The 13,999-nt window shown below is 40.7% G+C and overlaps 1 long non-coding RNA gene across 1 annotated transcript in view; it reads left to right on the top strand.

Moving 5' to 3' along the window:
- LOC140697562 (uncharacterized) overlaps nt 1-13,744 on the top strand; it is a 47,717-nt gene extending 33,973 nt beyond the window's left edge. Inside the window, exons 2-3 of the long non-coding RNA XR_012074712.1 lie at nt 10,285-10,394; nt 11,738-13,744. This is a non-coding gene — a long non-coding RNA (uncharacterized lncRNA). The remainder of the gene's footprint in view (nt 1-10,284; nt 10,395-11,737) is intronic.
- The last annotated feature ends 255 nt before the right edge of the window (nt 13,745-13,999 follow it).

Raw genomic sequence — 13,999 nt, 5'->3', positions numbered from 1 at the left:
ATGTTTCACTTTCCTAGAATAAACAATCATTAAAAAATACAAAATATTCTTATGTGAGACACAAAATGATCTGTCAATAAAAATAGGCATCAGCTCAATCATCTTCCCTGAAGAAAGAATAAGTCACTGACTGTATTGTGCTGGAACTTGGAAAACACATTAGCTTGTTTCACAAAGGTGTAGAAACCACTCTGAAAACACCAATGCCAAGTACTGTTAATATTCACTGTTAGTAGAAAGATAAGGCAGAGATTGAGACAGTGACCTGACCATGGCAGTGGGGCCCAACTCCTCCCAGGAAGCATCCGATACTGTCCGCCTTCTCGTCCTGTCTCCATCTAACTCGGGGACATGTAGAAAATAGGCTGTGGGATGAACTTATCTGCAAAACAGAAGCAGACTCACAGACATAGAAAACAAACTTTGGGTTACCAGTGGGGGAAAGTTGGGAAGGGATAAATTGGGAGTTTGAGATTAGCAGATACTAACTACTATATATAAAATAGATAAACAACAAGTTTCTACTGGATAACACAGGGAACTCCATTCAATATCTTGTAGTAACCTGTAATGAGAAAGAATATGAAAGCGAGTGTATGTATGTACATGTATGACTGAAGGACTGTGCTGTACACCAGACATTGACACAACATTGTAAACTGACTATACTTCAATTTAAAAACAGAAAAGAAAAGAAAAGAAAATAGGCCGTGGGAGAGAGTCATACCCTCTGTGTCTGACGTATTGACGCCATCTTAAATGCCAGGCAACCTGGAGCATTTTAATTAGGTGGGAAGGCACCAGAAGACATAATCTGTATCTTCCATACAATGACTAAAAGTAATAACTGAGAGCTCTAAACTCAGCTTTAAAAGAACATGAATGAAAATAATATTTTATACGGAGAAATAAAGGGAAAGATGGAGTGAGGGTCCCAAAGTTACAGGTGAAATTGAGCTGGATTAATAACCTCTTTCCTATATGAAGTGAGCTGGCTTGACAACTCCATGACACAGAAGTCACCATGGGTTTAAGACAATGGAATGGCATTCTCAATACTAATCAAAAACTTTTCAAAAAGGAGAGTTCCTGAGCACAACAAATTTCGTTGTGATATTATTTCCTGGTTCTGTTTTTTGGTTTTTTTTGGTCCCAGTATAAATGGTATCACCATTCCCATTAGTTAGGCATGAGGTACTGCCACCGCATAATTACAATTGCTCCCCACCCCCGAGCCAGCATTCTGTTACATTGAGCTGTCAGTGGGTTTCATCTTCAAATTGTAATGGCGTTACTTGCTTTATTTAGGCTTGGGTGATACAGGATGGATGCCCTTCTAGAAAAGCATGTGCATTTAAGATGGCAGAGCAAGAGTGATTTATATGGGGAATAACTCCTTAGTCTGTCAAAGACCTGGCGGAATCTTTCTGGGAAAACTAACTGCAGCCAGTTCCTTCCAGTGCTTGTAGTTGAACTATCAGCATCTCTGCCAGCTATCATAAGATACAATCTGCCAACCATGTGAGGGGAGGAAACCAGATTCCTCATTCTCAACATTTGTACATGCCTGATAATGCTGAGTTTCTTGTGAGCCCGTTATTCAGATTTGAACGTCCCCTTGACAAACATTCACCATCTTCCCCTTATCGCTACAATATCACACAACCTTTCTGAACCATTTAAGATGCATGCAGAAATAATTTTTATCTCACAGCCATGCTGATATAGTTGCTGTGAGTGTCATCTTTTGATGCCCTTGAGTTCTCATAAAGAGTAGAGATACAGGCTGCTAATCCGATGGGGAAAGGTGAAAGGGTCTGCCTGCAACATGGGAGATGTTTTGCCCGAATTCAGAAAGTTGTCACTGATCGTATTCCCTACTCTCCTTTCTATGGTTCTTTCTCCCCTAAGCTCACACCCTCATCCCCCTTCCATTAGTCTGAGAACCACATTGGACTCACTGTTCATCCACCAGAGTTGGCAGCACCAATGTTAAGGAAACGGGTGCAGTGTGGAGCATGTCTCCCTAGGAGACCCAGGGCCATCAGAACATCCCCACCTTCCTGGGCGGGGCCCAAGTCAATCCTTTTGGGTCACTGAGACCAGTAGTTACTGATAGGGATGATTTTTCCCCCAGGGGACATTTGACAATGTCTGGAGACATTTTTGATCATCACAACTGGGGGTAAGGCATGCTACTGGCATCTAGTGAGGAGAGACCAGGGATGCTGTTAAACATCCTACTGTGCACAGAACAGACCCCCACAACAAAGACTTGCCTGACCCAAAATGTCAATGGTGCCAAGGCTGAGAAACCCTGACCTAGATCTTAAGGTGTGCAAATGAAGTTCAGGCAAGTCTCTCTCCCTTCCCATTGGCACAAGCCCCTCACAGGAGCTGCACCCCGCGCAGGAGCTCTGTTTAGGCCCAGCATTTGCCTGATTCAGCAGATCACACTTTAATAATGTAATTCAATTCTTTCTCATTTTTTTAATGTTATTTGGGCCCTTTAATATAATTTGGCAAGCTATTATAGTTGTTACAGCTGCTAGTTTTGCCCTCAATACTGATTTCACTTATGACCTCAGCCAGAATAAGATTTAAAGTTTGAGATGATGTAAGTGAATAAGGATTATTAGATTTATTCGTATAGCAATTTAAATAAGAAACTGCCTGGCTTAGAATAAGTGGTAAATGAAAAATGCTAGTGATTTATAGACCTGTCCATTTTAAAGATTTATATGATGTGTGGGATGATTAAGTAAGAGACAGGCCTGATTATATGAAATATGTAATTTTTGTAAATGCAATATTGGAAGCAAGCTGCTAAACAGTGCTGCATAGCAACCCTCGGCTAAGCAGTTTTTATTACACGATTATCGTAAACTGGGATGCAGAGTCATGTGCGATTTACACATGAAGTCTTTGCTCTAATTCTTTATAGCTGGATAGGAGCTTGTTCATAGGAAATGCGTCTAACTTCAGCCCCAAAACATCAGCCACATCAGGACCCCAGAAGGCAAGGCAGGCTGGTGATTTCAGACCTGACTCAGTGACTGCCAGGCCGGAGCAATTCTCTTTTGTAAGGGACTCGGCCACTCTGTTCAGGTAGCAGCAGCCCAGCTTATGACATGGGTGTTATCCATTTGTCATATTTTAGTGACACTCTGGTGAAAGTACTCTTGACTCCGAAGGACTGCAATTAGAAAGAGAAATGCAAGAGACTGTCATGTACTTTCCTTTCTCCATTATGACTCCCTATTCTTACCACTGTAGCACCTGGAGCTTGAAAGCTCGGGGGGCTCGGAGATGATTCACTCACATCTCAGGTTACGTCCCTTTCCAGGAGCCCCAGGAGCCCATGGAGAGAGTTGAGGCCCTGTGCTTCCTGAGGGTTTGTACACAGCTCCCAATTCAGTCAGGGGGTTGCTGTGAAGGAATAAACAGTGGTTCGAGCCTTATGTCTCTGGTGTGGGGAAAATGTAAGAAATATTATTAGTATTTAAATTATTTTGACAGTTGCTTGGTACAAACAGAAAACAAAATAACCAAATACCTAGAAAGACCTGGGTAGCAGGCATATTTCTTCCATAAACTGATGTTGGACCTTGAGTAAACTGTCCACCTCTGTACACACAGGGCTACAGCTTCTTTATCCACTTCTCAGGTTGGTATGAGGTGCAAAATGGGTAACTGTAAGGAAAGCCCTGTGTAAAGCAAAGGACAACCTACAAATGCACGTAGAGAAAGAGGCTCAGAAGATAAAATGGAGGCCAAAGCAAAACAGGAAACACCTTCATTCAATAAAAATCCACGGAGGCCCTTCGAGGAACCAAGAGAAGCTACCCATGAGACGTCAGGAGAGCTCAGGCCTGAGTTAGGGGGTTATCCAAACTCTGCAGTGTTTGCACAGCAGATTAAGTGCTAAGGAGGTGTATAATCCACTGGGGAGGAGGGCGATGTGTGGTAGCAAAGTAGAAAACTTCACAGAAGAAATAACATTGAAACCAGCTCTTGCAGGATGTGGAGGAATTAGACAAACAGAAAAAGGAGACTCCTAGTCCCCCCAGATGGATGACCACATTGTAAGGAGGTGAAGAAAATGACCAACATGCCATTGATTTGTTGTCATGGACCAGGAACACATATATAGTCAAGCTTTTGGAGAAGAGTGGCACAGTGTTCTGCAGATCTAGAAATTTCCAAAGCTAGCAAAGATCAGAAACTCTTATTTAAATTCCAACCTCATATTGAAATTTAATATCCCTCATTAAATATGTGGAATTTTTAATAAGTTAGAACATCTATACTCACACCATTCTTTAATATAATGTTTGTATCATTTATTGATCAAATGTAATCCTTTTCAGCTTTTAATGTGACCATAGATTTTTGATAACTACTAATCAGAATTCCCCAATATAATGATTTTAGTAAGTATTTTTCTTTCATTTAAACAGTAAATGTTTTGGTCCAGAATCCTGATAAGCTGATTATTATTTCTGAAAGACTCACGTTGCCCATCTTGATTAAATGTGATGGCATAAAGAAAGACAGGATCTTATTTATGCCAAATGAATTGATTCTGCAGAATTCAAAAAATGTATCTAATCTTTTAGGTTTGGATTACTTTTAATAACCTTGGAATCTTATGCCAAGTTTCTACATGAGGAAAATAACAAAAGGAACCCAGGCTGTCAAATGATAGCTATCCTCACTCAGAAAAGAAATATTTTTAGTTGCTAACTGGAGACATGGCCATGGAGCAAAAAGTATAGGGCAAGAGAGAGAAGAGCAAATTAAATAGTAAGATGCATTTGTTTGTTGGAACTTTATCACCACTCCTTTTTCAAATCCTACTTAACAAAGGTAGGTTTTAGATTTATTTCCTAATTAATACATTAACAGATTCCCCAACATTCTCCTGATCAGTTTTATGAATTGATTAACAAGGCAATCATGGTTTGGGAAAGCTTTTCTGTATCATTTGATATAGATGTCATCTATACAAAGACAGCCAACTGAGCACCTGATAGCCAGTAAAGGAAGATTCAAAAATTGCAGTCTTAGAAAGATAATGGAATGACCATGATCTCAAGTACTTTGAGCCAAATAGCAACTGTGAACTCCTGATAGCAGTATTTGACCTCAGAGGCAGGTGACAGAAACCAACCTGAAACAGCCATTTTCTCAAATCCTGTTAAGGATAGTAAACCATGTAGGGGGCAAATCACCCACCTGAGTAAGGAAGTCCCTTGTAATCAATGACCTAGAAAGAAGCACCATAATCTGGGTGGAAAGTGTCAGGTGCTAAGGGATTCTGAGAGTTCGTTGCTTTAGATCGAGTGCTTACTAGGTTTTGGCAGAGTTTTTGCTTTGGGTGGTTGAGATTATTTTGCTTTCTTTTGACTTTTCATTCTTCTCAAGGAAAATGTCAACATACATAGAGAAGATAGTATTAAATATCCCTGTCTGCTCATCATGGAACTTCAGTGATTATCAACTCAGGGCTACTCTTATTTCATTTATAGTCAGACATTATATCATTTCATCCATAAATTTTAAATAAATACTTAAGTGCATATTTCTAACATATTTCAGTAAACATTTCTACAAAATAAACTTTAAAAAAAAACCCATGGATCTAAAACCATTATCACCACTAAAACATTAACAATAATTCTTTAATTTCATTAAATGTCCACTCAGTGTTCATTTTTCCTAATTGTCTCCTAAATACTTTTAACAGTTTGTTCGAATTGTCCAAATAAGGTCCACATGTTGCAGGTAGTTGCCATGGCTCTTGTGTTTTCTTTATTCTGTAGGTCCCCCCCCACACTTTAATTTTCTTGGCCATTCACTTATTGAAGACATAGAGTCATTTGTCCTAGAGTTTCCCACATTCTGGGTTTTGCCCTCTGTGCCCTATTTTTTTCTGAGAAGTGGTGGTTAGATCGAGTCTGATTAGATTCAGTTTTGATTTTTTTGACAAGACCACTTTATTAGAGGTATCAAGTACTTCCATCAGAATCGTCATGGTATCTGGTTGTCTTTTTCTGTGATGTTAGTGGCCACTGATGATCGATGGTCTCTGTTAATATAGGGTGTTTAGAGAAAAGCACTGAACCAAAACATTCAGAAGGTTTTGTTTTAAAAAAAAAAACTAATAAAAATAATTGTATTCTGTGCCAGGCACTGTTTTACAGCACACAGGGCCTCATTAAATCACTAAGACACCCCTGTGAAGTGGTGCTGGGGAAGGATATGAACCCAGTAAGTCTTCCTCCGAAGCCCACTCTCTTGGCTACCATGGAAGCAGATCCCCTTGAGAGTCCCATGGGTTACCAAAGGAGAAAGAAGCCCTTGCACCTTAGGTAGTATAACTAACTAACAGAGGTGGAGGTGAAACCACAGCCAAAAAATGGTTGAATCTTTAAAAATACAGTATACATTTATTCTTTTAAAGAAAGATCAGAGTACCAAGTAACTATTAGCTGGCAAACACAATCATTGAAGGAGCATGTCATCTGAGAGTGGATGAGAGAGTTCAGCTGTAGTCGCAGTGTCATCTCGGCACAGGCAGAGAAAGAAGTGGAGGAGTTTTGGACAGCCTGCATTGAACAGGGCTGAAATAGCACTATGAATGTCACCAAAGTGACTAGATGCTCAGATGCGCCGTTTAAAGTCGGCTCCGCCCTTTGCACCAATCAACTTAGAGTTATGTTACCCACTCTCAGTGTGAAGGGTTGCCAAAATTAGAGTCATTTCATTAATCTCCCATGCCAGGGAGAGGTGGCTATATATCACTCCACGTTACATTGACAGGAAGACAATAACATTACATTTCCACGGTGCAACAAGCAGCATTTTTCTCAATTCATTTGCGATGAGTCTCTATAAAAATGCCTTATAACTAAAATATGTCTGTCTTTTAGACTTCAACAGGACTGGCTTCAAGATAAACATTTCATTTTTTAATATATAGGAGGAAAAATATGGACGCTTCACTTCAAATGAAATCTCTAAACAAATAAAAAGATTAATATATATTTTTAAAGACTTGTCTCATTCCCACGGGGGATTGGTGCCTTGTGATTAGAGGGAGGAAGAGAGGGAGAAGAGAAGGAAGAGGGTTGAGGAGGAAGGGAGGGAGGCAGAGGGAGGTAAGGGGGAAAAGAGGGAGGGTTTAACATTACAGTATTTAGGATGCTAGCTTTTATTACAGTATTTAGGAGATGTAAATTTAAGTGTCAAAAACAAAACTAGGTAACAGGATAGAAAGTGATGTTTTATCATTTCAGTATATTTTTGAAAATAAAATGACTATGCAAATTCAAAATCCCTCCTTCCTGTATCTTCATTTCTCACAGCTCACTTTAAATCAGCAGTGCACTTGGGAAGGATTCTAATTCAAGACCTGGATAATTTACAAGCTCTAATGGAATCCCCCAACTTCCCCAATAGCGTTTATTAACAAGAAACCGTGTCATGGTTGAAATTTCTGTAAACTATTCCTTGATACAGTATTCCTTCCCAGTTACTTTTAAAAGCAATGTAAAATCAATCATGTTTGGTAGATAAAGAAGGATCGTTTTTTAATAGAGTAAGGCATTATTAAAAAATAAGAATGGGACCTCAAAGAATGCATTGTGAAATAAAAATTTTCAGAGGCAAGAAAGGAGGCTTGTGTTATCACCATTTAACTGTTGTTGCTATAGCCCAGAAGTCTTTACAACTGCTTAGATCCACAAAATTGTTTCTTTCATCTCACATAACTCATTATGTTACCAGGTGTTTCTGTAACAATTTATTAAATGTTACTCCTTGCCAACAGTTCTGCTGCTCTCTCAGCCCCAAGAACCATTTCATGTCACAAGATTGTGAACACACAGTTCGGTAACATTAAATATCTCTTATCTGTGCGCTGAAGAAACCAATCAGGGAGTAAAGGTCTCGCAAACAATACAAAGGACAAGAAAACAAAGGCCGCCTGGTTCAGACCCGGGCGCTCAGACCAGTCGCCGCAGACAAAGAAGGACCGCCGATCCCCAGGCGCCCGGCAGGCCCCGCGCATGCGCTGTGCTAGCGGGATCAGATGGCGCCGGGCAATGCAGTTGAAACAGCACCGCCAGGCAGCAGTCAGCCTGGCCTGGGTACAAATGCTGATCTGCTACTCACTAGATGTGTGGTTTGGGGCAAGTGGCGTAATCTCTCTTAGCCTCAACTGCCACCTTGTAGAGTTACTGTGAGGACTAAAGAAAGACACATGTATAGCTTCTTGGTATGTGATAGATACTCAATAAAAGGTATTTGTTATTACCACACACCTTCATAGCTCTTAATCATCATCCCAGATATATAAGAGGCGTCACCATACAACATTCACTATGCTTAGACCGATCCTTAGAAAAATAAATTGAAACGCAAATTTACATAATATATATTGCTCTTGCAGACATTCTTTTAGAATTTAGGCCATCTGAAAGTGGAGTCATGTAAGTGGGTTGCCCGCTCTTGTGCTTTGTCTTGCCTGTGTATTCATCGCTCCCTTCCTCTATTCAAACAAGAACAGAAATTAAAATCTGTGGGTGTAGTAAAAGAGCACAGGTCTTAAAAAAGCAGCGTGGAGTGAATGGAGCCACCAAAATGTTTAGCAGCAAAAAAGACTATATATAGAGCTCGAAACTCAGAGCCACTCAAAGTTTCATTCTAGGCTTAACATTCTGAATTAATCAATCCATACTAAATCCACGTTTCTGAGGCAGACACAGAAGCCAAATATAATAACTTCCCACACACCATCCACTTTGAAATGTTGTTCAAATATTGATGAGTTTCAAACTCAGTGTGTCAATATAGAGACATTATAGGCCACATCTGAAAGCCAGACTTGACCCTGGAGGGGAAAAAAGGATCAAAAACAGATACATTCTATACATACTTCCTTTCCAAAGCTATATGAGAATGTCAAATAGTATCACTGATCAACTATTCATTTCACCTTTTTTCCTCTCCAGAAAAGGGAATTTCTGGGATTATAAAGTCTGTCTACAAACTAACCTAACCTGAAGACGGGAAAAAATCTAAAAAAGTTAAAATACAAGAGTGCATTCCATTGTTTCTCCAGGTCCAAAAATACGCGTGCGCGCACACACACACACACACACACACTCTCTCTCTCTCTCTCTCTTTTTCTTAGCTAGCCCCAAAAAAGAAAATTTTCCCGAGAAAATCCTAACTCTGTGAGGATAATGGTCAGCATTTTCCCCTATCTTGTTATTTCTTAAACATGGGTCTGCCAAATATTGTCCTTCCCCAGTTGCAGTTTCTACAAGAATACCGCAGAATAAGCTCTGGATAGCCATGGTGTCTTAGCTAGATCCAAAATAAAAAGAGTCAAATATGTGTAAGCACATCTGGCCTTCATGACTGGATTAGTGCATTCTGTTGATTCTTACTTTCTGGTTGGCTTTATTCCTTTGATAACTATGTAAGTTTGAAAAGCTAAAGCTCTCAACTGTTCTTAGAAACGAATAGTACATGTATGTAAATTTTAAAATAAAAAAAAAAACCTCAACCATGGCTTTTTCTGGATCCAGCAAGTTTTTATATGTCATCATTTCATTACCTTTCATTTCAAAATATTTTTCAATTTCTGTTATGATTTTATTTTTGATCAAAGTGTCATTTAGATGTGTTTTCTCAATTCCCAAATATAGGGAAACTTTCTAGTTACCTTTTTGTTAATGATTACTGGCATAACTATATTGACATGAGAAAACATATTTTGTATGATTTAAATCCTTTAAAATCTGATACAGTTTGCTCTGTGGCCCAGCATATGTTGACTTTGGTAAATGTTTCATGAGTATTTGAAAAGATCGTATACTTTGCAACTCTGAGGTTCCATGTTCTGTGAATGGGATTGGGTCAAGTTTATTTTTTAAATAAATAAAAAATGTGAAAGCTTTTAATTAAATAAAAATTAAGGAGGTCAGGTATCCTGCCACCTTCGCAGGAAGGCTAACAACAAGGACCTGTATTTATGTTTGGTGAGGTTTGCATGGGCTAAAAGAGAAAACATCTATGCACCGATGAATCTGGTAGGTTCTAAAACATATCTCTAATTAACACGATTCAGTGTCAGTATATATATTTGGGGAGGAGGTGGGGTAGGGGGAGGAAACAATCACAAGATGTAGGAAAGCTCAGGAAACATAAAACAGCCTGGGAAGCATGTGTCGTTTTCAGAAGACTGGCATTCTGCTCCTCTGCTGTGTCCAGGGCTTCAGGCAGCCTCCACCGGTACTTAAGAACCAACGGATGCAACTGAAAGAATCACAGAGCTGATGGAGCTGATGCAGCGTCTTCCCAGGGTCTGTAAAACCACAGAGGTAAGTGCCTGGAGTGGCTGTTACCTTGGGGAAATCTGACTAAGTGGGCCCAGGAAGTGAGTCACCACCACCTGTATCCAACCCTCAGTTCATCAATCACTAACTGTTAGCTCTGAACCAAGTTGGGCTCTTCAGCCTGTCTGGTAAAGAGCCCCTGAGGGTTCTAACTGCACATCCCCAATAGCCCGTCGCTTACCCACATCCAAGCTTAGTCCAGGGGCCTTGGAAAGCCCTATGTTCTCTGGTGAGGACCAGCCTCCCCTATGGGTCTGTCCAAGTATGATTTTAAGGGTAAAATGAATCTCTCTCTTGAAAAGTTTTCTCCTCCCACCTTCAGTGCACCTCACCCATCTTCCCAGGCTAAATGCTTCAAGAAGTCTTTGAAATGCCCTGTCCAGAAGCTTCCTTTAAAATGCAAATACATTAATGTAGATTTTCAAAAAGCACTTTAGCTGTGTCAGTCTTTAAGGAGATGGAAAGCTAGGGGAGAGGGAGGAAGGAAAACCTGTCTAGGAAAAGGTGGTCTACATGGGGCACCCAAGAAAGGCTGTGGGCAGCCCAGTAGAGCAGGGAACTCTGGGAGCTGAAAGAGTGGATTCCGGTGAGAAGTGTCGAAAAGGAACTGCAAGTGTGAGAATTAGAGCAGATAAGGGAGGCCATGTTTCTCCCCATCTCTATGTTTTAGACCCTGGCTAAAGTCCAGAAGGTGCTGGGATAGGTTGGGCAAGCCTCTTACAGAGATTTTCCATCCTTCCACAACTGGTGTCATTTTTAATGATCTGAACTATGGGGTTGGTAAACTATGGCCCACAGGCCAAACCGGGCCCGATGGCTATTTTGTATCTGTGAGCTAAGAATGTTTGGAGGGTTGGGTTTTGTTTTGTTTTTTTCCTTTTTTAATGGTAGGGGATAAAATCAAAAGAAGAATAATGCTTCGGGACACATGACAATTATATGAAATTCAGATTTCACTACTCACACAAAGATTTATTGGAATACAGTCACTCTCGTTTGTTTCCATATTGTCTGTGACTTTTCCATTTTCAAAGCCTAAAATATTTGCTATCTAGCCCTAAGAAAAGGTTTTTGGGTCCCTGATCTAGATTGTGGTTAAGAGCATGATGCACTGACATTTGTTAACTTCTCGGGCAAGTCACTCAATGTCCCTGTCTGAAAAGGGAGGACCAGTTCTTGCAGAGTGAGGGTGAGAACTAAACTAAGTGCTTAGCACAGAGTCTGGTTCATAGTAAGAGTTCAGTAAGTGTTAGCTGTTTTTGTGTGTATTAATGTGATTAGACACTGGCACACAATAGAATTCTATGCCTCCCTGTCCTCCATTCCAGGTTAGAGTACCTCTCATGCTTGAACAAGACTCTGGGAAGATTCAATTTGATACAGCCACCACTACCAAAAGATTTCAAGAAAGACAATTGCATAACAGGAGTTGACAAGCATTTTGCACTAACCACTAACCCCTAGAAATTCAACCTTCGATTTATTTCCCACGACTTAAGTAAAAGCAAGTAAATCATCATGCAACCACTTAAACAGAAAAAAGTTAATTAAGGCCAAGAAGTGATATGACTTAAAGATAATTTGAGTACAGTTACACCAGCTCGGGCAACCTGAGCTCAAATGACTCACTGCTTAAAGAGCTTTCTCATTATGGCAAAAGCAACCAGCTGGAAGTTAGGTACCTTGGGGTAGAAGCTTGTTGCTTCAATTCAAGAATTTCCAGTTTTTTAAGATGTTCATTAGTGTCAGCTGAGGCGTATATGAGGGATTAAGTTAGAGAACAAACATTGGAAGGAGTACTGGAGGGTAAAAAGGGAACAGAAGAATTATTGACAGGGTGAAGTGAAGTTCAGCCCCTGATGCAGGCGGGCTCGGTTACACTGCCCTTGGCCAGACACCGACCCTGTAGGAGCCACTGTGATGGAGGTGTGATGGCCTTTACTTCCCATGCTTCTAGCCTTCGGGTTAAAATAGGAGAGCATGGGACAGAATTCTAAGGAGCTGGGTCCGTTAACCATTTCATGAATTCTTATAAGAATTGTGCCAAGCCATCTGCTGAATGTTTGATGTGCATTACCATATTTAACCCATCCAATCCATTCAGGTAGGCTTTCTTGGCTCCATTTTACAGAAGAGGAAACTGAGGATTAGGAAAATCAACCGCTTTTTAAAAGTCACACTGCTGGTAAGCAGCAGAACTGGAATTTTTTAAATTTAAACTTTATGACTTAGCAATACATGCATGTGTAACTGTAAGGTGTATAGTGAAGAAAAAGCAAATAAGTCTCCTTTCTTCCCTCTGCCCATGGGGGAAGTTGCTACTGCTTAGTTTCTTTTGGATTCATCCAAAGAAATTCCATGCGCTGACAAACATGTGTGCACACGCTCTTCCCCTCACGAGGGGTAGCAGAGTAAACACACTGCCCTATGGCTTGCTTCTCCTCCTTAACCCTTAATAGTATTTTTAAGAGAACTTTCTGTGACCGTATATGTAAAGCTCAGGCTTGACCCAGACTCCCTAGCACCCAAATCTGCACTGATGTGCATCTTGCCACATCGCCTTGGCACCAGTGAGGATGTAGGTAAGCAGAAAGTAAGGGTGCCAACCTCAGTGTCTGGGCTTGTAGGAGGAAATTCTCACTGAGCTTTTGCTGTTTCTAGGGCAGTGTGATGAATCCCCCAAAAAGAGCAAAACCTAGCCCTTCTGTCTGTTCATTTGGAATTAAGATGCATTTACCTGCTATCAGTCACACAAGCGAGGAGTCACCCAGCACAGACAGAATGTATCAGTGAGGTTCAAGGGGAAAAATCTGGGGAGGTGAGAACCATTCAGAAAGAAAGGGAGGAATCCTAGGTGGGAAAGGGAATGGCAGGTGGAAAGGAGTGGCTGGAAGGCAGGTTTGGAAGGCCCTCAGGGAAGGTATAGCCAGGTCAAGGAGAATCAGCTTTTCAGCTGTGGTGGGACCACATGCTGTTGGTTGTGAGATGTATTGCAAGTTCTTTGTTATTAAAAGTGGAAAGATTCTCGGCTTTGTGTCTACGTGGAAAATACTAAGGTGGTTTGCAACTGCGGTGATTTTCAGAGGATTTAAGCCACGCCCTCAGGGCAAGTGGGGAGGGTAGAAACCATTTGAGAAGCTTTTCAACTGCTCTTCCCAAGACTGAGCACCCCCACCCTGCCCCAGATATCCTGAAAATGCATCAGGGGAGAGCAGCATACTTGAAAAATAATTCCGCATCTCACTGTGAGAAGATTGTCCCCATGTCACCCTGCTTCACTAGCAGCATGGTGCGCTTCCCTGAGTGCAAGAAACTGCAGATGATTTAGGGAGATTGTGGACCCCAAAGTCATTTGTAAATAATGAAGAGGAGAATTGCAGCTGGCATCAGATTTTTAACAGAGACTCTAGACCTGTCTGGATTTTGCACCTAAAGACTACCTTTTTGATGAAATAGAATAGAAACCATCAAAGGGCAGAGATGATAGATGTGTTTGTTTGCACGCTGGGCATATTTATATAAGTGTATGTATGGCCCCTGAATCTCAGCATAAAATGGATTTCTTACACTGAGTTGTGGTCCAAGAAGTT

This window comes from Vicugna pacos, chromosome 7 (genome assembly GCF_048564905.1).
Source record: "Vicugna pacos chromosome 7, VicPac4, whole genome shotgun sequence".
In the NCBI taxonomy this organism is placed as follows: domain Eukaryota; kingdom Metazoa; phylum Chordata; class Mammalia; order Artiodactyla; family Camelidae; genus Vicugna; species Vicugna pacos.
This window is presented reverse-complemented; position numbering and strand designations above follow the sequence as displayed.